Genomic DNA, 22694 nt, shown 5'->3' on the forward strand with positions numbered 1-22694 from the left:
TAAATCGACCAACGACGGAGGAGCTAACAAGCCATCTCCCTGCCTCCGCCCCCGCCCACCGCCGCCCACGGGCGTCTTGACAGACGGTTGAAATAAAAAGCATTAAAGATCGTACACAAAATACGCACGCCCTGCCGCTCTAGGACGGAAATAGAAGATGTCACCCAGTTCCGAGAGCGGACCATTATTTTGTAAGGATCGAAAGTCACACTGGAAGATTCTACTGACTGGAGCTTTATATTAACATCCCTCGGATACGGATAGGAGAGAGAGAGAGAGACCGACAGTACGAGATCCAGGGCCGTTCGTATAGAGAAATTTAACTGCCCTCGGGAAAGAGTCGATCCTTTAAATTACGGCCTCTCGGCTGTCAGCTACGATTTCGAAGCCGAGAGCACCGGGCGGAAGTTGACAAATTTTTTCACGTCACGAAGTCTCGGCGAGGAGTCTCCCGAATTCACTTCAAGTCCACGTCGACTCGTTCAAAGCTACTCGAAGCCGAGTATAAACCGTTGCGGAGCCTCCTTTCTCGAACACTTATGAAACAAGTCGACGATGTAAAATCGGTTTTTACTTCTTATTTTACCTACGATTATGAAAGAATTCGAAATAGTTATAAATCGCCGTTAAACCACTCCTCGATCCATGGGAATTATCACGATCGGCTACTCGAGGATCGACTTTCCCATGGTGTAAGCAGTAAATTGTGCTCGATACAGGATCAATTTTCCTGCAAGGTTGCGCGTTTCGCCAGTTGACGTCACGGCAAGTCGGAATCTTTTAACAGTTTTGAATCGACCGCTCGCTCTGACGTCAACTGGCGGTACTTTTCTATTGGTTCGTCACCCGACTCTTTACACTATGGACCTTCCTTGCCAGTTACACATATTTCGAATCTGTTCAATGTTAGAGGAAAATAAATAAATACCGGACATAGGTAGTTGAGGTGAACCAAAATTGCGAACCAGTGTGTTTAAGATTTACAGAAGCACGTGCACGAGTCGATTTGTGGAGGCTGGCTGTGTGATTATCGGTGACCTTGATTAAGCACGTGATTCCGAACTAGGAGCGCCGGAAGCTGCGTCCAATTTGCAAAAACAGGTCTGGCGGATAATACTCGGCGTCGTGTACCGGGGCTTGCCGGAAACGGACTAAATACCAAGTATAATATTGTTTAAAAACAAGCCGCGAGAGTATAAACCGCGCGATTAACTTCGGCTCTGGGATAATTTCGGTACAATAACTACGTACGACTCGGGGGTGATTTTTAATTCGGCGAATATTCATGTCTCATTTCACGTTGACTTTGTACCTGAGAGAATTATGACGGTTCGCTTCCTCGTCGCCAACGTTTGAGAAACGAACCGAAGCTTGTCACAACTTTATAGCTTGGCAGCTGGCTCGCATGTGCGACGGAGACTAGGAAATGCTGAGAGATCGCGGTGCAAAATCGTTGCGCATAACCGTCGGGCCGTTGCAGAAGTCTACATTAGTTATTAGAAGTTCGCTTATTAAGCCGGCGCTGCTGCCACACCTGAACGGCGGGGATCAAAGTAACCTCCGAGCTACGCGGTTTAATAAGGACGATATTAATACACTCCAGACTCGCGACCGGTGCGAAATATCACTGCTTACCCACCGACCATTTGCTCGGATATACCTTACCTACCTTTACGCTCCGTTGTATCCGACCTCCATTTGACGCGTGACACACTTGCGCCTCGAACACGACAGTGCGTGTAGGTATCGCTAGCCGCGTGCGACGAGGCGAAATGGAAGGATTTGGCGTGCGTGCAGGGGAACGAAGGAGGGTTTTTGAGAAAAACACGTCTGCGCGCGTGTGTGTTTATTTATGGTTTACGATGTTGACGATAGTCGGAATAATGATGATAATGGGCGAAGATTTGGAACAAAAAGTCGCCCGTCAAATTGTCACGAGTCGTTAATACCGGACAAGTTCGCTAACAACGTTGGGTAATAATAATAGAATTAATAACGTTGATAAAATGCGTGATCCCTGCCAATTCAGCCGAGAGAAAGGAGTTGGAGCGAGGCAGATAAACGGGCTGCACGGCCCTGGGCTTAAAATAATGACTCAGAGTAGTCAGCAGAATTCAGTGGTTCAATCAACGCTCGAATAATACCGCAACCGTCCGTCATTAGCCCAAGTGAATATTAATTACTCAAATCTTATCTACCCCCAAGCTATGAAATCCCGATAGACATAATTATTGAAGCGAAATGGCAAATTACACCTTGATTACAATCTGGTAATTGCGATTGCGGATGTCTCGGATCTTTCTCGCCGCCGTTCTTCATTTTTCTACACCTTCTGCAGCTCTTCTCATGCATCGCTGCAGCATGTTCCCCGCTTCGAACCCACCTCCCTTTCTCTCCCTCTCTCTCTCTTTCTCTCTTTACTCCGAGTCACGCTCCCGGCAAACTCTACATAGCCGATAATGCAGGTATATTGCTTTTTGCCGGTTCTTGAACCGTCCGAATTCGACTTGACCAACCTCAAATATAACTCGACGGTGGTGCAAAAATAGACCTAGGCTAATGAGAATAGATCGAGAACGGTATCGTGATAGAATTTGGCAGCCACGTCGCCCACTCATCACGCATCTATGTACCTGACGCGCTTTGATGCAGACGACGGACGGAGTTGCATACATTGTAATCCTATTACCGTAATCGGACAGAAATAACATACTTGCCAAGTATACCTATACACGGAATTGTAAGTAGCTCGGTTTAATCGATGCGGTGTGAAACGACTCGTGGACTGTACAGAAATCAGGCGGTCGAGTCAACCACTTGGAAATTTTTTCTTCACCTTACGTTTTTTCTAAAGATCTTTTTTTTTTGAGTAGGTACTAAAATTTTGGCAGATGAAACGGTTACTTGACTCGATGATCATTCATGGTAATGCGACGAATATTCTCCGTTCCCACAAAGTGCGGTTGGTTGGGTGTCAAGTCGAACGCGGGACCGCAACTTTAGAGGTATGCAAGTACGTGTGTTTGCTGTTGTTTAGAGGCACACGGTTCAGAGTCCGTTAACCGGTTGCCTGGCTGGTGTAGATGGGACGCCTACGCAGCGCAGCGCAAATCAATGACTGTGCTTAATCTCGAGCTTATCACCTGACACCGATTGTGGGATAAAAAATGTGCAAAAGGACATTGCCGCGTAGAAAATCTCACGGGATTATTTCAAGGATGAGGGGTAACCTTAGATACGAAATCAGGGTTAGACGATGTGTTGCGAATTACGTAGCCTAGAAGCTGAACGTGAACGATGAAAGCTTAGCAATTGAGGCTTGAGGCTTGGAACAAGTTGGCAATTTGCTGAGGCGATAGGGGATTTATGAAATTACGGTACAACACGCGAAACCGAGAGAAGAATCGATTTACGCGTGTTTGTGCGAGGGAAGATTTCAACTTCCGGTCACGTGACGATCGCAGCTCGAACTGCAACAGAGATTCTAGATATTATTTGGTTACATTCACGCGTAATCTACGATCAGCGTAGGTGCAGGCTCTTTGATGTGTCCGAATACTAGATGCGCGCGAACGTCATGTGGGTGCAGAGAATTTATTCTTCCAAATGCATATAAAGTGAAAAGCTGCCACGTGAATAAAAGACCACCTCGCGACTTGGCTGCCGTAACCGAAGATTAAACTTTGGTGTTGAAAATAAACTTGGCGACATCCACAATAGTAGGTATTCTCGTAGAGCTACGACTCCGCGGCTTACAAAGTCGCAGCTTTGTCGTGTACACGTGGGAGAGTGAATAACGAGCAGCCGCGAATCGCTCATGCCAACGAAATTAATATGCAAATTATCCGGCAGCTCGCTCGTGATCTAGTATTTATTTCGTTGTTGTTGCAAATACTTGCGGATAAATATTTTACGGCGCAGAAAATTATTCATACATGGTTTTCGTCCCGTCGCCGCCAATTAGCACGGATATTCCTGACTCGTGAACTCGATACCGGCATCACGGTACCCGCCCAACCCTTCGAGAACAGGAACTCGACGACGGCCTTCGACGAGGAAGGACCGAGTAGCCGCAGCCTACGGCGACGTCGACGTCGGCCGGCCGACGTTTTCTTGTTCAGCTTTTAAGACACTACCTCTGTCAACCCGAATTAACCCTGACGCAAGGTCCGGTTGTAGATCAGTTTTGATTGTAGGAGGTTGGATTCGGCCCATCCGTGCGAGTCCAGGCCGCGCCTCTCGCGAGTCGGAACGACGCTGTAAAGGATCGCCTACCGCTCTCGAAGTCAGATAGAATCGCTGCGGCGCGGCGGCGGTCGTTAATTTGTTATCTATTTAATGGAAAATCACTCTGTCAATCAGGGATCAACTCTATCCTCGCGAAGACAGCGAGCGAACACCGTGCGGCGGCATTCGTGTATTTAATTAACCGTACCAGCAATGACTACACGGTATAAAAATCCGTACGTCAGCCATAAATCTCAGTTGAATCGCTCGCGTATCGCGTGCGGACGTCTCACGAGGTTTGCTTGACGAGTCAAAGGAAAGAATTTCGTCCCGCATGCGAAGGTATAATTGGCACTCTGTCGTTACATGTGCGATCGTGAATCATTTGAAAATTTGTACAACCTGCGCCGTGTGCCGAGTATCATCGGTTTATTGTTAATGCGGTTGTAACGCCGCGTCGTCTCTCCGCGGCTCGTCCGCGTCCATGGTGTCGACGTAATATGAGGATGGGCTACAATGATCGTAAAACACAAGCCTCTAATCGGGCCTATTTCCAACCACAACAAACACGTCGGTTAAGTTTATTGCATAAATAATTCCGCTCGCTCGTAGACCGAGATACTACTCGGTCGGAGAGGAAGAGTTACAAGCGGTGAAAATGCTCCCGGTTGGCAATCAAACTAAGTTACAGTGATTATGAAATAATGCATGATCCTGGCCCCTGACGGTGCCTGGTAGAGAGGATTGGACAGATTAACCTTCTTCTTGCTGGGGTCGCGGTTTGTCGCGGTTTGCCTCCGAGTCACTCGCGGATTGCCAAGGAGACACGCGGATCCCTCGATTTGCACCACCGCCAACGTAAATCATTTCAAGAAATTCTTTCAAGAGTGATTCTGCGGTTTCGAAAGATGTCAGCTCAACCGCATTCAAGGCTCTCCCTTTCTAACCGGGCGGTCATGCGCTTTTTTCTCATTTCTTTTCTCCTCGCAGCTTTTCGACCACTCCGATCGATCGCGGGCTCCTTGACTCGACGCAAATTCTCACGAGGAAAGAAACATGCAAACACTTGCCGAGCGGCAATGATTGTAATTGAAAATCTTGTCCAATCACGAGAGACTCGTTCCGAACAAGGAGGAAAACGCTTGATTGAGAAATGAGAGAACCGATGTTGGCCTGGACTCGCAAAGCAGCAGCTCCCGGTGTGGGACTTGAAAAATTCCGCAAAATCCTGAGAAAGACTCGGGAATGCAGTTCTATGGGTGCATGCAGAGAAGTTTCTTCCCGCCCGGTAAAGTCCTCGATAAGAGAGGCGGCGGGTCTTCGAGTCTTCGGAATGCGCCTGACGACAACGTGCCTGGGATGTTTGGTAGTGCAAACCAGTTGGTGATGTTGCATAACTGATGACACCTCGCTAACGGAAGAGAAGATCGCGGAGTCTTTGCCAGCGCTGTTATGCGGATAGTCCAAAAGTGCACATGCATCGTTTTGAAGCCGACGTCCTCGCTTCACCGGCACCGTCTGGCTGCGGTCTGACCGATCCTTTATCTCTTTCTCTCGCTCTCTCGCAAGCTCTTTCTCCTCATATCCACATGGCGAGGCTCTCAATGGTCTTCAAATTAGTCGAAAGTGTACGAGCCGCGTGCGGGAGGAGTCTGGTTCCATTCATCGAACAATGACATCGATCACACGACGAGAAAACGCTGTTCGGAGATCGTCGGACGCCGATAAAGGTGCCGATTATCCGCGTTTACGGCGTTGGGAAGGCCGCGGCATTATCGCTAGATAAAACATGGACGTTTGATCACTCGGTTCGTGTCGGTTCCTCTCTTATGCAGTCGTGTAAATTGATCTGCAGGCGGTAGAAAAGGCGCGCGTAACCTAAATAAAAATTCACAACTCTCACTCTCTCTCCTTCTCTCTCGTCGGTTATACCGGAGATTTTTATCTCCGGTTCATCAGCATGGGAACCGGGGGTCGCGCAAACACAATGCAGTTAATGAAGCCTGGCTTATTACCTGTGGAACTGAGACTGGGGTCGAATATTAACTGTCGATTGTCGAACCTCTGAGTTGTTGATCGTAAACTGAAAGGCACGGTTATCTTCACTTTTAAATTCTGACTCAGCAACCTTTAAACCTTGAAGTAATCGCCGATAAATCTTTACGCAGTTTCGTGCCTCGTCTCGTTACCCGCGGTTCTTACCGCCGTCACGATACCGATCTAGCATCAAAACACGGAATGTCCGAATCGGCGAATCGAGACGCGCTTCCCATGTTTCTTCACGTTCGTTCTTTCGTTCCTCGAAATGATTCGGACGTTCGGGTACCAGGTGCGCGGGAGTGTCAGTTGACATCCGGTTTTCCTCGTTGAAAAGGTTGCACGGTTGACATCGGCAAGTTGAACCGCGTCGGAAGAGTTGACAGCGCGAGTGTTGCGTCAGCTGCCTGACCCGCAAACCGTTGGTAGATAATTCAGCAGCTGCGTTTGGCTTACCGATTAACAAATAAATGGCAAAATTATTGTAACGCATATGCCATCGATACGCGAACGAGGAGTAATTCGAGGCGGATATTCGTGCGAGGAATTTCGAATTCATATCGGTAAATACCGATTTTATCTAAACGATTGCAGCGCTAATTATTTGAACGAAAGTATCTGTGGCAGGAACAGTGTGTCTCTTGTTTTTTCTCAGTGTGTATTATACGCTTGTAATGTATACATGTCTACATAATGGTATTCATTGTGAATATCATTCGTTTGAGTAGAAAGTTACAACCGATACACGCTGCAGGGCGAAACGATCCTTGCGTAAGGTGATTTTTATTAAACGGTATTCTTTCTTATTTTTTGTTCCAGGTAATTATCAGCCATCTTCATCAGCTACCCTGAGATGCTATCGGTATTGAAGTCCACCTTGCGTAAGAAATGTTATTTATACAAATCCTAGCAATACCATAACTCATTTTACACGGGTCTGCGCTCTTTATTCTTCCAATTTACCACGACTGTCCGGTTGACTCGTGCCGCCGCTTTTATCCTCGCCGTTGATCTCCGTTCTCATCCACATACACGACAAATACCAAAAAGTCCAAGTGCCAGGCGCCAGACGCGACCTCTTGGTGCTAATTCTCCTCCTCCTTCTTCTTCTTCTCCTCCTTCGATGGTCCCCGGAAAGAAATATGTTCTGGCAGACGGTAAACAAGCGTTCTACGCCCAGAATCGCTTCCGAGCATCGGGACAACCGGGCGATTGTGTCTCGCTTGGTTAAAAATAGGGTGAATCTTTGTCTCGGGAAACGTTTCGTCCAGATCCGAGATCAGCTGTTCCTTACTCGTCATCGTCACCTTGAATAACCTTCGCGAATATTCGGCAGAGTAAGCGTTATTTTGCCACTAACAAGTAAGCAAACGCTCGAGCTCGACTCAACCTTTCACTAATCACTGCATTCCTTCGAAACTCGGATTTTTCCTCCCTTCCTTCCTTCCTTCCTTCCTTCCGCAAGTCAACTCCTCTCACTCGCTTCGGTCAGAATCTCGAAGTGCTCGCCTGACGAAAGATCGACGCAAGGTTTGCCGGTCAGTGCGGACGAGTGCAGGGCTGGGCCGAGCGACCAAGGATCGGAGTTTTTGTATCCGGGACGAGGCTCGGCACGTCGTAAAATTCGGGCGGCTCTTTCGACGCGGGTGAAACGCGGGAAGAGCAGAGACGAAACAGCATTTCAAATTATGATCTTGTCCCCGTTGAGAGCAAGCACGTCCCATGCGGCGAGACGTATGGTCCTGCGATTATCATAAAGCATTTTACTCACTCGGCAACATTGCAAGTGCTCACATATTTTACCTCGTCATTCTCCAACGAGGGTAAAAAACGAAAAGAGGTGAAGAAAAACTTGAGTAAAATAAAAAATAAGTCATCTTTTGCAACGATCTCTCGACGTCGGTTCACCGCTCTTCGCTAGATGAATTTTAAAAGAACAACCGTTGCGCGGCCCCGTTCAATATACGAAGGAAACGAAAAATTTTTACTCGTAACGACTTTGAAACTTTGTGTTCTTCGTTCGTCGTTCCTTCTCTCGCGATCAGGCTGCCACGGATTGATTTTCAAACTGCAGATCCTTCTTCTCCTTCTTCGTCTTGATCTTCTCCCTGGTCGGATCATTGAATTTTCTCGTTTTATGTAAAACCGGAGCCGCGTAACCATGAACGATAATCGTCCGAGGTCGAACCTCGATATGTCGACCTTGTCATCGAAGCTTACTTCGCGTTTTACAAGCCTCCGGCGAAACGGAACTGGCGCAAGTTGTAACCGGGAGGCGGCTAAGTTGGTGTTGCGGACGTCTTGGCCTGGCGTGACGAGTGACGCGACGCCAACTTGACGCGAATAACGCGTTGCAAACCGGAGCGACGCGACGCGCCGCGACGCGGCCACCCTGCTCTTAACAAGAGGATAAATGGTAGAAAAGTTGGTGCAGGTATGTCGGCCTTAAATATTTATAGACACACGCCAACCAAAACATAACTCGGGATTGTTGTAGGTGCCCACGTTGTATTACGGATCTCTGGATCTCTCTCGACTCGTCTCGCGTCGCAACGCGTCGAACCACGCATTAACCAGTCATCCGTCATTCCTGGCTGCCGGCCTGTCCCCGCTCTATTGTTACCCGCGACGACGGCGTCTTTGGGACGAATACGGACCGAAATAACTCGCGCTTTTTCTACTTTACGCTTTCCGACTTCACGCGACGCTCGGTGATTCGTGCTCGACTGATCCTAAACGAGGATCGGGTTTGTCGCAATCCTGGCAAATCCCGACAGGTGAAAAAATCCTTTCGAAAACCCGCTCCCTGCAAAATCGTAACTTGATTCATTGATACACCACCTCGGTCTCGGAGAAAACATTGTCTCTATTTTCACTTGTATTACTACAAGAAGAAGCTTCGGGACAGGCAGGAAGAGGCGGAATTATCAGTCTGGAAAATGTACCCATGCATCCACACCTGCACCGAATGATCGTCTGATTGGACTGTGACGAGGAGCGCAACGCGATCTACACGCGCTGAGAGCTAGGTTCAATTCCTACCTCGGGGGAGAGAAATTTATGGAACGGGGGTAAAATCCGTAGGTGCAGGTTCTCGAAGTTGCGAGCCGCGTAACAAAAAGCAATTAACGCTTCAAAATAACGCGTTAATGGTGCGTGGTAATGAATTTGGTAGTGAACCAACCCATTTTGTCCCAGTTATCCGTTGGGCACTGCACCGTTGCATCGCGTACCGACGCCACCGACGCCGCCGCCGCGACGCTGTTGCAGCATTGCTGCACTACCGCCGCTGCCGAATGCTGGGCGCCGTTTCGCGGGTGAGCGCCTGCTTGCCTGGCACACGTACGACATTGGCGATTTATTCTTGCATAACGGCAGGCTAACTGAAAAATTAACCAAAACTCATCCTGTTTTACTACAGGTGCACTCGAGGAACCGAAACCTTGTTCAAATCCATTCGCTTTGCGTTTATTTTTGGATCTTAATCAGTTCTCGGATTCAATTGTTTCGTGGCACAGTTGTACAAGAAATGAAAAACTCTCGATGTTGGTTTTTCACTTTCTCTCTCTCTCTCTCTTAACACTGACATGGATGTGATACGGAGAAAAAATAACCTCAACGATGAATGAACCTGAATGAAAATTTTTTTTAGACTCATTCGCTTAGCAACAGCTGAACAGACTTTACGACGTTGAAGGTTCCGGAATGTGGTAGAGAGAATTTAACCTCGTGAGCTTTGCCTTTTATTATTTACAACTGAAAGTCGTTGGATTAGAAAGTTCGGAATAATTGCGTACGGGAAAAACTAAATGAAGAAAACCTACACATGATGTTTAGAAATTTTAGTTTACGTTCGCTACGCGAGTGGGTGAACGAATGCAGGTTGAGAAGGTGAAGAAAGCTGATGCGGTAGTGCATACCTACCGCGCAATACTTAGCCGCGTAAAACTCGGGTGAAGCAGCGTGATTGAGTGCCGTCGTAGTAATTGCGGTTCTCTTATTTAGGTCCGATCATGAGTGTACGACTGAGGCACTGCAAGGGGATGACCCCACGTGACGAGTCGTCGCAGGTCCTTTTCGCATCCTTTATTGGTCACGACAATAAGGAGCAGGGCGATCATAGTCCGCCAAACAAAGTAATCCGCATCCGCATCTCGCAGTCGGTGTGTATGGATAAGTAGGCAGGATGGCAGGTAGGTGGGTAATTGATTCCCACTGATAGGAAGATAATAGTTACGTTTATTCTCGGGTGGTCGGTCATAACAGACAACTTCACGAGTTACCCGTTATTACCGCAATTGTGGTGCTGTTGTCGGTGCATTAACTCAGGGAGGTCATCGGGCGTCACTCTTCGTGTACGTTTATGCTAAGTTTAATGCCTTCGTATTTAAATGATTCTCTACCTCTCGAGCGTTTATGACACATCCGCGCGCCATAAATAGGTGGAATATACCTAAGAGACGCGGCGAATCTTTGGTACAAGTTACACGAATCGGACTTGTGTAACTTCAACATCCGCGGCTTTACGAGCGAGACAAATTTCGGTGATTTTCTTACGCGAAAACGATCTTCGCGCGAGATTCACGGCCTTGCGAATAACCGAAGTGCTGGGATTCCGTGATGAAAGTATTACCGAGTTGTAACAAGGATACCACGTTTAGTCCTGCAGCGTTTTAAACGATGAATAACACTCTCGCACGCGAGAAACTGGACCGCTCCTACGTAACATTTATCCGCGAACGAATTGAGCTGAGTAAACAAGCCGGCAGCCGGTGGTTCTGGTTATAATCTTTTACTAGATCACAGACCACCCAGGTTGGCGAAGACCGCAACGAGAATAATTATTATACATACACTGAATATTTTCCCTGATTCTTCCATGCCTGCCGGCGCGGGAACTCCGATGCCCGTAGGAAAGTATACGGATATCGTTCTCAACGGCAAAACTTGGCATTAAAATTTGTATCACAGGCTTTTATATAGGTATGTAAAAATGCATCTAAGGAAAAACAACCGGAAGAAAAAGAAGAAGAATAAGAAGAAAACGACGAGAAGAAAGAAAGAAAAGAGATAAACCCTACTCTGCAAAGCAAACATTAGCATAGCCGCGTAGTCTTATGTTTATCTGGACAATGCAAATTCCCCAATGTAAACGAGGCTTGAAATAGACCCTGGCACGCTGCTCGTGTGTAAACTCGTACACAGGTAGAGGCATCGTGCACACCTAGAATTCAAATATGAACGGTGAACTCGCGAGGGTCGTTCGGTCGGTGCAGTGAAAAAATAAATGCAATCACTCCGTGGTTGCAAATGTGATACGCTGTACGTGAATACAGCGGTAGCTGCGTAACGTTCTCGTACCTGCAACCCATCTTCGAATCGAGTCCAACTCGAAGTTGACAGTCAGTGTTGAGGGGATAGGGGAATGACGATGACGATGACGATGACGACGACGATGTAGGTACCTGGGGAAACGATGACGTTGGCTAAACAAACATTAACGCGCGTCGTGCGAGTCGGTGTGCGTGTAGGTATAATACCACGTAACGTAAGGTACTTGAATGCGGCGTAGCGTAACGCAGCGCAAGCCAACTGAACGTAGCGTTTCTCAGACTCCTCGAACTCGAACTGCAGTGTTTGTTGCAGCGTTAATTTGTTGTATAATTATCATAAAGGAAAGAAATTCAGATCATCAAGATTGTGGCCCGCGGCTGAGGCTGCAATGCGGGGCAATGCGGCGAAACAGTGCTGACGCGGTTTATACACCGACAAGGCGCACTGCAGGTGTCGGCGATGCAGTTTGCCTGCAGCCTGCTTGCACGTATTTGTGTTACAACTTGGAACGGTCCGTTGGATTGAATTATTAAATCTCACCGAGTGCCCGTCTCGTCGTGATTAACCTGCCTGCGCTTTGAAGGAAACGAAAATGAGTATGCAAAAATTGTTACAGACGTATATACGCGTTATGGGTATAGGTACGTAATAAATTGATCACCGCATGTGCAGCAACTCCATAGACGTCAAAATTATTTGCTGTACTAGTTGGAAGAAGACGCGCACTTACTCAGCTTGTCCGAGGTACTTGCCTTATACTTATTCATCCACCGGTGATGATATCGACGTTATCCAGGACGTGAATTGATGCGCGGATTGAGCGGTAGGTCAACGATATCAAAGACTAGTTTCTAAACCGTTCTCTCGCGGGAGAGGCAAATAATTATTCCTCTGTCAATCAGGGATCGTTTTATACACCGATTACATTCGCTGCCTCAAAGCTCCGTAGCGTAACCTCCGGATGTTGCAATTGTTATCCTTGCATAGATGTGTTTTTTGTACCAACTTTTCGCTTGGTGTAAGTTCAAAGTATACCCTTCAAATTTCATGATCGACCAAAATCCACCGACAACTCCCCCAGCGTAAGCTTGGCAGAACATTCGAGAAATTTAAACCGATAACCTGAATTTTCTGCACTAAATTTTGAAAAATAACCGAAATTTTCTTGCTTTTCGTCTGATGCTCGTTAATGCTTAAAGCAACGTCGAATGATTACCGCGCCATGCAACTGGTTCGTTACGCATAATGCATTAAGTGCGCTGCAGACATATTAAAACATACCAAGCTAATAAGTCATTGTTAGTAATTATCACACGCACGCATTGTGCGCACTATACTGCCGTTCCCGCGAGTCGTTTTTAACCTGTATTGAGGGAGAAAAAAGGGTCGTTAATTTATCACGCGTATACGAACCTGGAATAAAACCAGCAGTTAAACAGGCCCTGCAACGGTGAATCGAGCAATTATCCACCAGCCGTTTTTATCGATAGTTAAAAATTACTGAAAACTAAAACGCCGTCGTCGGTGGTGAAAATTACATCTTTTTGAACTGAAAGTCTTGCGAGTATTTGTGTACAATTTTTTACCGACCCGTAATAATTCCCGCTGAGTTGGAAACCTTTTTTTACTCTACTTTAATGAGTAAATAAAAAAAAAAAAAATAAAAAAACCGAATAATTACCCGAAAGTTGAATTGCACTTTCGTGCAGTGAAAAAAAGAACAACACGGCACGAAACTTTTACAAGTATTACAAAAATGAATTTTACACTCAAGGAAGAAAAAGGACCAGGAAAAGGGGAGAAATTAGGAAAGTGGGAAAAGTGACGCGGGTCGCGTGGCGTTCCTGGTAACTGATTTTGTATCGCGTAGTGGAGGATTTATCGCGCAGGCAGGGACGAGAAGAAGCTGAGACTTCGCCTCGCGTCGGCCGATGGTCGTGAGATAATTTGCCAGGCGGAGTATATCGAAGAGGATAATTAGTGAAATTTTTCCCTCTTATTTTTATGCAAATCCGGCGCATGTTAGAAGTCAACTCTCTATCAGATCGCGCTCTTTGACGTCTCGATTGCCATGCGCTCGCATCCCGGGCGCCGCGCCGACCCGAGACGCCTATCGACCCATCACCTTCCGCCGTTCCTGCAGGTATCGATAAATAATCGATACACTTATCGAAACCATTACACATCGATAGCTATCTCAAGGCGGCGGCGAACGGGAGCGCCTTGCCAGGAAGTATCTGATGCTACGTGCAGCCAGCAGACGCTGATGCAACTTCTGCTTAAGCTCCGTCCACATCCGGAGGCGTCGCGACGTCTGATTATTAATTAACGTTAAGTAAATTACGCTCAATCTCAGACTTTTTTACGCACTTGTTTTCTTTTTTTTTTTTCTTTTTTTTTTTTGTTTTTTTTCGCGCGTACGGTTAACAATAAGTTTTCTAGACGGACAATTAGCGGGCGGATGTACTGCGAAATTAGACCGAGTAGGAAACCTCTTTTATTTTCAAGATCCCACGAAATTCTTCCGTCTTTGTTATTTGCTGCACCGCAATGCGTTGTTTACCAAGCAAACGCGTTACATTCGTAACGAAACTGAGTTTTGACATTTCATTATCATTTTGGAAGAGGAATTCTTCGCTCACTCGCCCACCTGAAATGTTCCAGATAACTTTTGTTCTAAATAATTATAGCTCAACTGTCAATGGAAGAAAAATATCGCTGAAAAAATCGTAGATCAACAACGTTCTGCAACAGCGGAACGGTAAGGTGGAAAATTTGTATCACTGTTTCACTGAGGGAAAAATTGTAAAGCTCGCTAAAGATAGAACGGGGATTCGAAACACAGGCGTTCTGCACGACAAGCGCTGAAAAACGGTTGAAACGAGGCACACCTTTCTTCTCTGTAACGTATTTTTCTTTTCACGATTCTTGTTCGACAGGCTGATTGAGTTTTATGATTCCCAACGAAATGCAACTAAACGAGTTGTAGGTATAGGTACAGTTTGATGCTTGTCTTTATTCTTGTAAACTGCGAGAAACATATTCGATAAAATTCTTGGCGCGTAAAGCATGTACTTGTATTATAATCGAGCAAAGTACAAAACAGCGAAACTCTGTGGTAGAACGAATCTTGCATTGAATATAGACTTTGTATTTGACGTGGGTCGGCTGAAATATATCTTTTTAAAATCTGCAGCATCGACGATAATTAATAAAATAGAAACAACAACGACAGGCAGTATCGGTTTCGCGCTACAATCTCTTTATACCGTAAGAGAATAGGTTATCTTTTTTCTTTTTCGTGTTATTAATTTTTATCTCTCAAGAACGAACGTTTGTCAGCGTGATTTCACCTGACGTACCAATCACGCGAATGACGCGGTAAACCGCGAGGTGTAATTAACTCTCGATTAATGAATTGTATACTACCGGAGATTTCACCACCGACTTCTCCGCGTGAACGGGCCTTAACGGATCCACCATTATACCATATCCTCGATCGCGCCGTGGGTGCGCGTATCGATACACGAGCATATAATGCATATGCATTATCGATACGTATCGATGTACGTATAATGTAAGCTTGGATACGAAGCGCAATGCGGTGCCGCGTAACTCCGGTTGGGCCGTGACTCCGGCGTGCATTTGGACCAACAATTCGGCACCGATACGATCTTTGTTTGCCAATGTTTAGACTTTCAATTACGCTAGGTGTTAAACCTATCATCCGGGTTTAGAAAGCAGCTCTCGCCGCGCGGACCGCGGTATCTACCGCAAGCCGGTATTTTCCAGGTGGAAACGGTCCTCCGTTTCTCTGGAACACTCCTCGTACCTACTCCGATACGAAGGAAATTGACCTAATCGACTTGATCTTCGAAACGACAAAAATTTTGTCGCATCAGCCGGCGGAGTTCAAGCTGCCAAGACTCCGCAGTAATGAACGAGTAAAAAGCGCATTCATGCTTCTCGGTCGGAGAATGCAGAATTGATCCGTCATTGATATCGTATTGGGTTTAGCCGTTACGCCAGTCGTTAAACCTTTTTGTGATATTATTTACTGATTAAGACCAATTTGCCGTATTCTTCGTCGGTGGTTGCCGGTTGAGATGAGGCCGAAATGGAATGAATGAAGAAGAAGAAAAAAAAAAAAAATTAGTAATATAACGAAAGAAATTTCAGCTCCGAGTGATTAATAGTTAATTTATTAGGCGAGTCTGTATTGTGTGTATACGGCGTTAATTTGCCGAGCAAATAAGTGAAGAAGAAAAAAAATAAAACATAAAGGAAAAAAATGAATCCAATGAATTCCGCGGTGATCCCTGCCACGCAGATTACAGCGGATCATTTCGAAATAAACTGCAGTACACGTACCTACTTACTCCGCGTGCGTCTCTCCTTGTAACCCAATTTGCAATGATTTTTTTTTTTTTTTTTTAAATCACGTCGGTTATAGTCGGCGGCCGTTGCGTCGCGTCGGTTCGTTTGTTCGTCTATGCTGAAGTATGTAAAAGCATCGTTGAATCTCGGCATCCAGCAATGCAGTAGCGCTATAGAACAACTGTCTCTTCGCGCGCTAGTAAACCGTCTCTCTCGTTGAATTTATTACATTCGAAGAAAGGAGGCGACAGAGGCCGAGCCAAAGAGCACGAGAGAAACGCGCAATTTTACCTATGGTTGTAGTTGAGTACAGCGACAAAGACAGGGAACGCAGGAAACGACGATATTTTATTAATTTTTTGCTTCAAAAGTTTTTTTTAGCAATTTTCGTTGTCTGCAGTACTTTTGAAATAAGCAAATCAGCAAATTTACGACGCAGGTTTTCCTGCACCTGAAGAATAGTCGAAAGGTTAATTTTTCTAGCCCGCCTCGCGATACGTACTCGGTGTTATAATTGGTTAACACGTGTTTAACGGTCTAAATATAATGCCTAACATTCGCCAGGCAAAAGTGAACTCTTGTCCATATGGTCGATTGCGGTAGTCTAAGAAAATAATCGCCACCATCCATATAGGTACAAATGTTTATTTGGAGGATTTTTTCCACATCCTACGCAAGGCCTACTTTTGGTTATGAGAACTGTAAATATTAGCGAATTCCTTACTTCTCCATGATCCAATGCCCGTACGTACACACGCCCTCGCGTATTAGATTTCTAAACCCGGTTGAATTCAATTCGCACCGTATAGATCGATGGATTACCGCTGCGCGGGTTTACATCCAGCTCTCGAGCCGCGTATCCTCCTCGCTATTTTTTTTTCTCTTTCTTTCCTTTTCTCCCTCCCCCATTTCTAAACAGTCGTACCTAACCGATCCCGGATTATACCGCCCCGAAAATCCCCCGTCGACCGCAGACCTTGGAGGGGAAAAACCGATTCGCCCGATACTGGAGAGTTTTCTTCGTTTCGAGGCCTCGTGGGATCGTCGTCGTGTTCGAGGATGCGAAACATGCTGCCGGCCATTAATTCGCCCCGCCGTATAACGACGGAGATTATTTTTACGAGTCAACCACGCTGCCGACGAAATTGATTGGGAATATTCAGATCCCGATGCGGACCTGTTATTAACTGATAACTACCCTTTCGCTTATGAAATCCAAGACCGCTGCACGGCTTCCACCGCCGCCGCTGCTGATTTCCTTTTTAATAAACGTAAATTGTGCATCGATAAACTGGTTGGTTATATGGCACGCTGCTGCACGTATGTACGTATAAAATGTCCGAACAACTTATTATCACTGCACGCATGACGGTGGCGAAAGGGAGATGGAGGACATTTTCTTTTTTTTTTTTTTTCCAATCACATTTCCTTTCTTCTCCATTCGAAGTGACGTCTGTCACCCTGTTTGCCTGCAGCGCTGATACAATATTTCCTCATCGTTGATGCGCAGTACATAATATATTTCTATAACGCCTGCCTGATTCTGTGGATTATTTGATCGATTTATAAATTAAATAATTACGAACGATTCACAGATATTTTCTACCTTTGGCGTTGTTCGATGTCCCGAGTTCGGCGCAGATCGTATTAGGATGAAAAATTAATAATCTCGCGATTACATTCACTATGGGACGTGCTCGGAATATTAACGCTCGCGGTCAACAACGATAGATATTCATATTTCACGCTCGAGCTGCGGTATGTAACCGCTTTACGATACACATTTAGGTATGATACGACGAATAATCGTCTTGTACATGACAGAGGTATCGCGCACGCAAGCGTATATAATTATCAAGTATAATATACCACCTATGCCCATTTGCCCAAAGGGTTATACGACTCGTGTTTGTGCTCCATGTTCAACGACGGTCAACCGGTGAAAATAAACCGAATATTTCGAGCATATAATTCAAGTTTCGAAATCATGGGATAAACTTTTTAGTCGATGTATAAAACGTCGTCTGTCAAGAATACAGCACGAGCGAATAATTTGCATTTTCTAAAGTGTCTCGTGCGTGTCCGCGGATTTCTGAAATTCTTCGCAAGAATATTTATTTTTATGTTTGTTTTGTTTACGTGGCTGTAATTTCTATACCCCCTTTCTCTCTCTCTCTCTCTGTCTCTTTCAAACGAAATGTGACGTGTGCTTTGAAAAACTTGCGTTGGGATAGAAAATTTACCTTCCTTTTTGTTCTGTAACCATTGATCATTGACGTAAGCCAATTTCGTCGAATTTACAGCAGCAGGCAAAGTTTCTTCTCCTTTTTTAATAAAAATGATAATAATAAATTGAAAACAAGAGGGATACAAGTACTTGCAAAATACACATTACCAGTCTACATTCCTCGATTTGCCACGAATGTAAGTGTTTAATGATCACTCCGTTAATCGGAGAAAGATCGAGTTTGTAATTTCGAAATGACAAGATTTGATCCAAAAAAGGAATTGAAAAAAAAAACCATCGACACGTATACCCGACATTATTATAGATTCGATGCTAAACCACGAGCGCAGGTTGAAAGAATGAAAATATATGTACATATACACATATATATAATAAGATTGAGCCATCAGATATTATAATTTTGCTCAGTTATAAGCCGGGTTTTTTTATTGCGCGTGTACATATTAACTTAACGCGAGAGCTGAGAAACGGAGAAGGAAAATACGGGGCGTTTCGAGCGCGGAGTAAGAGAGAAGGACGGGCTGATTAAGTTGTAAATATGATTGCGCTGGTTTTTGCGCGGTGCGCATTAGCGTCTGCATCGTTTCATTTCGTTCGACTGCTGGTTTACTCCGGCGATTCTCGGCTCCCGGGATTATTAAACACGGTATCCCTGCCGCATTGAGAGGAGTCAGGTCGAGGTGGAGAATATATTCGACAATTCATTTCTGTTTCGTTATACGTTACGAGCGAAGAAACGAACGAACGAACGGCGCTGCTGCTGCTGCTGCTGCTGCTACGGGTAACGAGGCTTGCGCAAAAAATATACGTGCATCCATACCTGTCGGCATTATATTATTCGCGCGCGAATACATATTCGCGGCATTTCTTTCCGCACGCAAAATCGGCGCGTCTCACCAACTTTCGCCCGTACCGACCATTAGGCTCGAGCTTGTCCCACCTGCGGCGCGTACAGCATTCGTTGTAACGATCGTTTACGTTACCCGTAGATAAATTTACGATGACCGTTATATGATCTATTTTTGAATCAATCTTAAATTCTTAACGCTTGTTACTCTCGCCCGGGGAAATTATTGTTCCGTTCGGGCAGCAGCGGCGAGCACTCGACCTCTGATATACGTATCTGATTTAATAATTTACGGCCTCACCTGTCGCTTACAGTGAACACACATACCTACCCATATTACAGACGCGGCACGTGTGATTCAGCTACAAGCATTACCGCGTGTATATCCTGCGTATACCTAAGGCAGACACAACCGAGCAACCGGGCAACGAGGAAAAATATATCTTCGTTAATCCGTCAATGCGATTAACGCGCGGGTGAGCCAATATTTAGAAAGTGTATGTATATACATGTACATGTCGGATAACCTTTATCCTCGATTTGAATCTCTCAAAGTGTCAAAGTCGGATGCAGATCGCTTTACGCGTCAACGCCGTATTTTTCATCTCTGCCCGCATTCGAGTGCTCGAATAATATGTCCCCTTGACGCGCGACAACTTTGACAAGCTCTTTCAGAGCTTTACCGAAGTTATTACATTTATTTTTCTTTTTTTCTTCTTTTTTTCCCCTCTCTATCCACCGCTTCTCCCAATCGGAACATTCGTACACTCGTACGATAATATGCAACATTCAATTTCAACAACGCTCTTTAACCGTTCCGTCGGATTACATATTGAGTGGCGGCGAAGACACGCTTTCAAATATAACACGCGGGTGAATTAAGTACTCCTACGCAATCGCGCTAGATATTATGATACACAGGCGTACAGATCACAGATTCACGCGCAAGCCAGTCGACGAGAATGTATTTTACATAATGGCTTATGCTTTTGTGATTGTTGTTGTTATTGTTGTTATTATTATTACTATTATCGTTACCGTTGTTATTACTATTTTTTTCCCACCGCAATGCAAACAAGCTTTTATCTCGACGCTCCGCACGTGAAGCTGCCTGGCTTACATTAGTCGATGCGCGGCGGATGCAGCGCGTGCGGCTATATTCCGACATCATATTATTTCTTTATCGTTTCTTTGCCTAGAGCTGCTGGCGCAGACAACTATCACCTTTATGTTCTCGCACGAGTCCGTACACATGTATACGTATAAATGATCGCAAAGAAAAAGGCGCCGTGCGGTTTATTGATTACACCAATTTGGTAGAAAAAAAAGAAAAAAAAAAAGATCAATGGAGCAGAAAAAGCAACTCGGTAAAAAACGGGAGCCAGCGCGATAGATCCCAATCTAAATTATCGCCCACGCGACGGACTGCACGGATCCTTCGAACGCGATTCTTATACAATTCTCACGTATTCGATAATATCGAATCGGCCGTCGGTCCGTCAGACGTTGTAACTCTCGATCCTAACCCCCTAATCCTGAACGGAGTCGAAGTAACGTGACGCCCGGCTCCCACGCCTACGCCGGGGATCAAGTTCATTGAATCGCATTTTCAGATCTGGTTCCGCGAGTGTGTTCTTCTTTGTCTGTCGCGTTGGTAGGTACTCGAGCTGCGGACCGTGTGTATGGGCATTATACACCTTGAATCTTCGGTAGGATCTTGTACCGAATTGGTACCGATGTCTTGTTGTACAAATTTTCAACCCACGTTGTGATCCTGGCCATGAGAGAACAGCAGCAGCGGGGGATCTTTATCAGATCGTTTGAATCGAACCGGACTGCGAAAAATCGACCAAGATATCTCTACGGAGGTCCATTGAATTCGGCCTTATCCCATCCTATCTTCATAATAAATCGTCCACACCGCGCTGAGGAGGTGAGGTATCGCCTTTCCCGACGCCGTACCCTTCGATCCTCGCGTATGATCCGCTCGGGGGAAACACTCGTTGGTTACCTGCAACATTCGGCGGGTACATCCAGAAGCAACGGTAATTAATGTCTTCGCGCATACTTAGAGTCGGCCAAAGTCACGCAGATATCGTGCATGCATATCGCATCACGTGTGAAAATTATAATTGAACCTCTTCTTGATCTTTTTTCATACAACAACCTTCGTATATAACCGCGGACACGTATTATACGCTTCGCGCAGTCAATAGACTGGCGTGTCCGATGGTAATTTAATTCGAAACCAATAAAACTTCACCGTCCAAAGCCACTGTATACCTACATGTATAACAAGCGCTGACTCTTGAATCCAGAACATTCAAAACAAGAGGAATGATTCCGACAGCAATTTACATAATATTATTATAAATTTCATTCCGACATTATATTCACTCGATTTGATTTACTTACTCCACGGTACGATCGGATATTATGATAGAGTTTTTTTACTTTCGAGCATTAAACTACCTGTATTCAGCAGAATTGCCGAGATACGCGATGTTGAAATGTTGAACGGTACGCGGAAGTAAGAGTCTCGAAGAATCGGATTTTTATAGAATATCAAGTCGTCTTCGGGATATCGAGTTGCTGAGACAATGAACAGAACCTGCGTTTTCGCAGGACTTTTCCGTTGCGTTTTTCTAGACACCATGCGGTAGAACACTTCACGGTACACTCGTACGACAAGATTTTTAAACGTTACGTACACGGTAAGGTGAAAATATCAGTATTCGTGCGGTATACGTGCAACGAATTACATATATCGAGAGATATCGGAGAGAAAAAGGACGAGGCTTGTTTGACGTGAAAAGGCGGACGATAGAGACGAATGATAAGAAGCGACAAAGGTTCTTTCTGTGATGAGTTTTCGAGGTACGCTGTCGGGGTAAAAATGCGCTGTATATAATTGAACTTTAAAATCGATCCAATCTATCAAATAAATAATAATCCCATAATTCTCCTGGCGTGGTATAACATCTTTATTAAATCTCTGGGCACAATCTTACGGTGGCATCTAAATCAGAATTAACCAACATTGAACAGCCCCTTTGGATTTCTCGGATGCGCTTAAGTACGTTCACATACGCCCGAAGGCAGGCAGGCCGTGCACACATACCTCGGCGTCGACTCGGCACCACCTCGAGTACCAAAGTCTCTGCGAGCCAGAAGTTGTAACGCTCCTCGACACAGGCAAAGCCGCGGACACTGGTACCTGTAGACGCGATAGCGTTGCAGTCTCGGTGTGGAATATACCTACCTACCTACCTTGGTACGCCGCCTCTTACACTGCCTACTATTCTACGGGCCGTTATCTCCTCGTTGGCATAAGAAGGGGTTTAAATCTTGCCCGTATCTGCCCGAGTCGGTAACAACTTTCAATTCCTACCAATTCTCCGGCCATTCATCACTCTTGTAGATACAATGGGCACCACAATGCTGTGACTTGAGACCCGAGGACTCCCGAAGAACCAGCCGCTGGCAGAGCCCAGCCCATCGGCGACACGATAACTATCTGAGGAGAGTATATTGGGAAAGAGTATCTCCGGGGATCCGAGGAGGCCGAATGATCTCTGCAGGAATCGCCGAAATCACCAAATTTCCCCGGGAATCAGGACTTTG

General features: G+C 45.6%; 1 protein-coding gene across 2 annotated transcripts in view; it reads left to right on the top strand.

Annotated features, from left to right (window-relative positions):
* LOC124184721 (myocardin-related transcription factor A-like) overlaps positions 1–22694 on the top strand; it is a 168716-nt gene that overhangs the window by 18654 nt on the left and 127368 nt on the right. The window lies entirely within an intron of this gene.

This window comes from Neodiprion fabricii, chromosome 6, assembly GCF_021155785.1.
Source record: "Neodiprion fabricii isolate iyNeoFabr1 chromosome 6, iyNeoFabr1.1, whole genome shotgun sequence".
Classification (NCBI taxonomy): domain Eukaryota; kingdom Metazoa; phylum Arthropoda; class Insecta; order Hymenoptera; family Diprionidae; genus Neodiprion; species Neodiprion fabricii.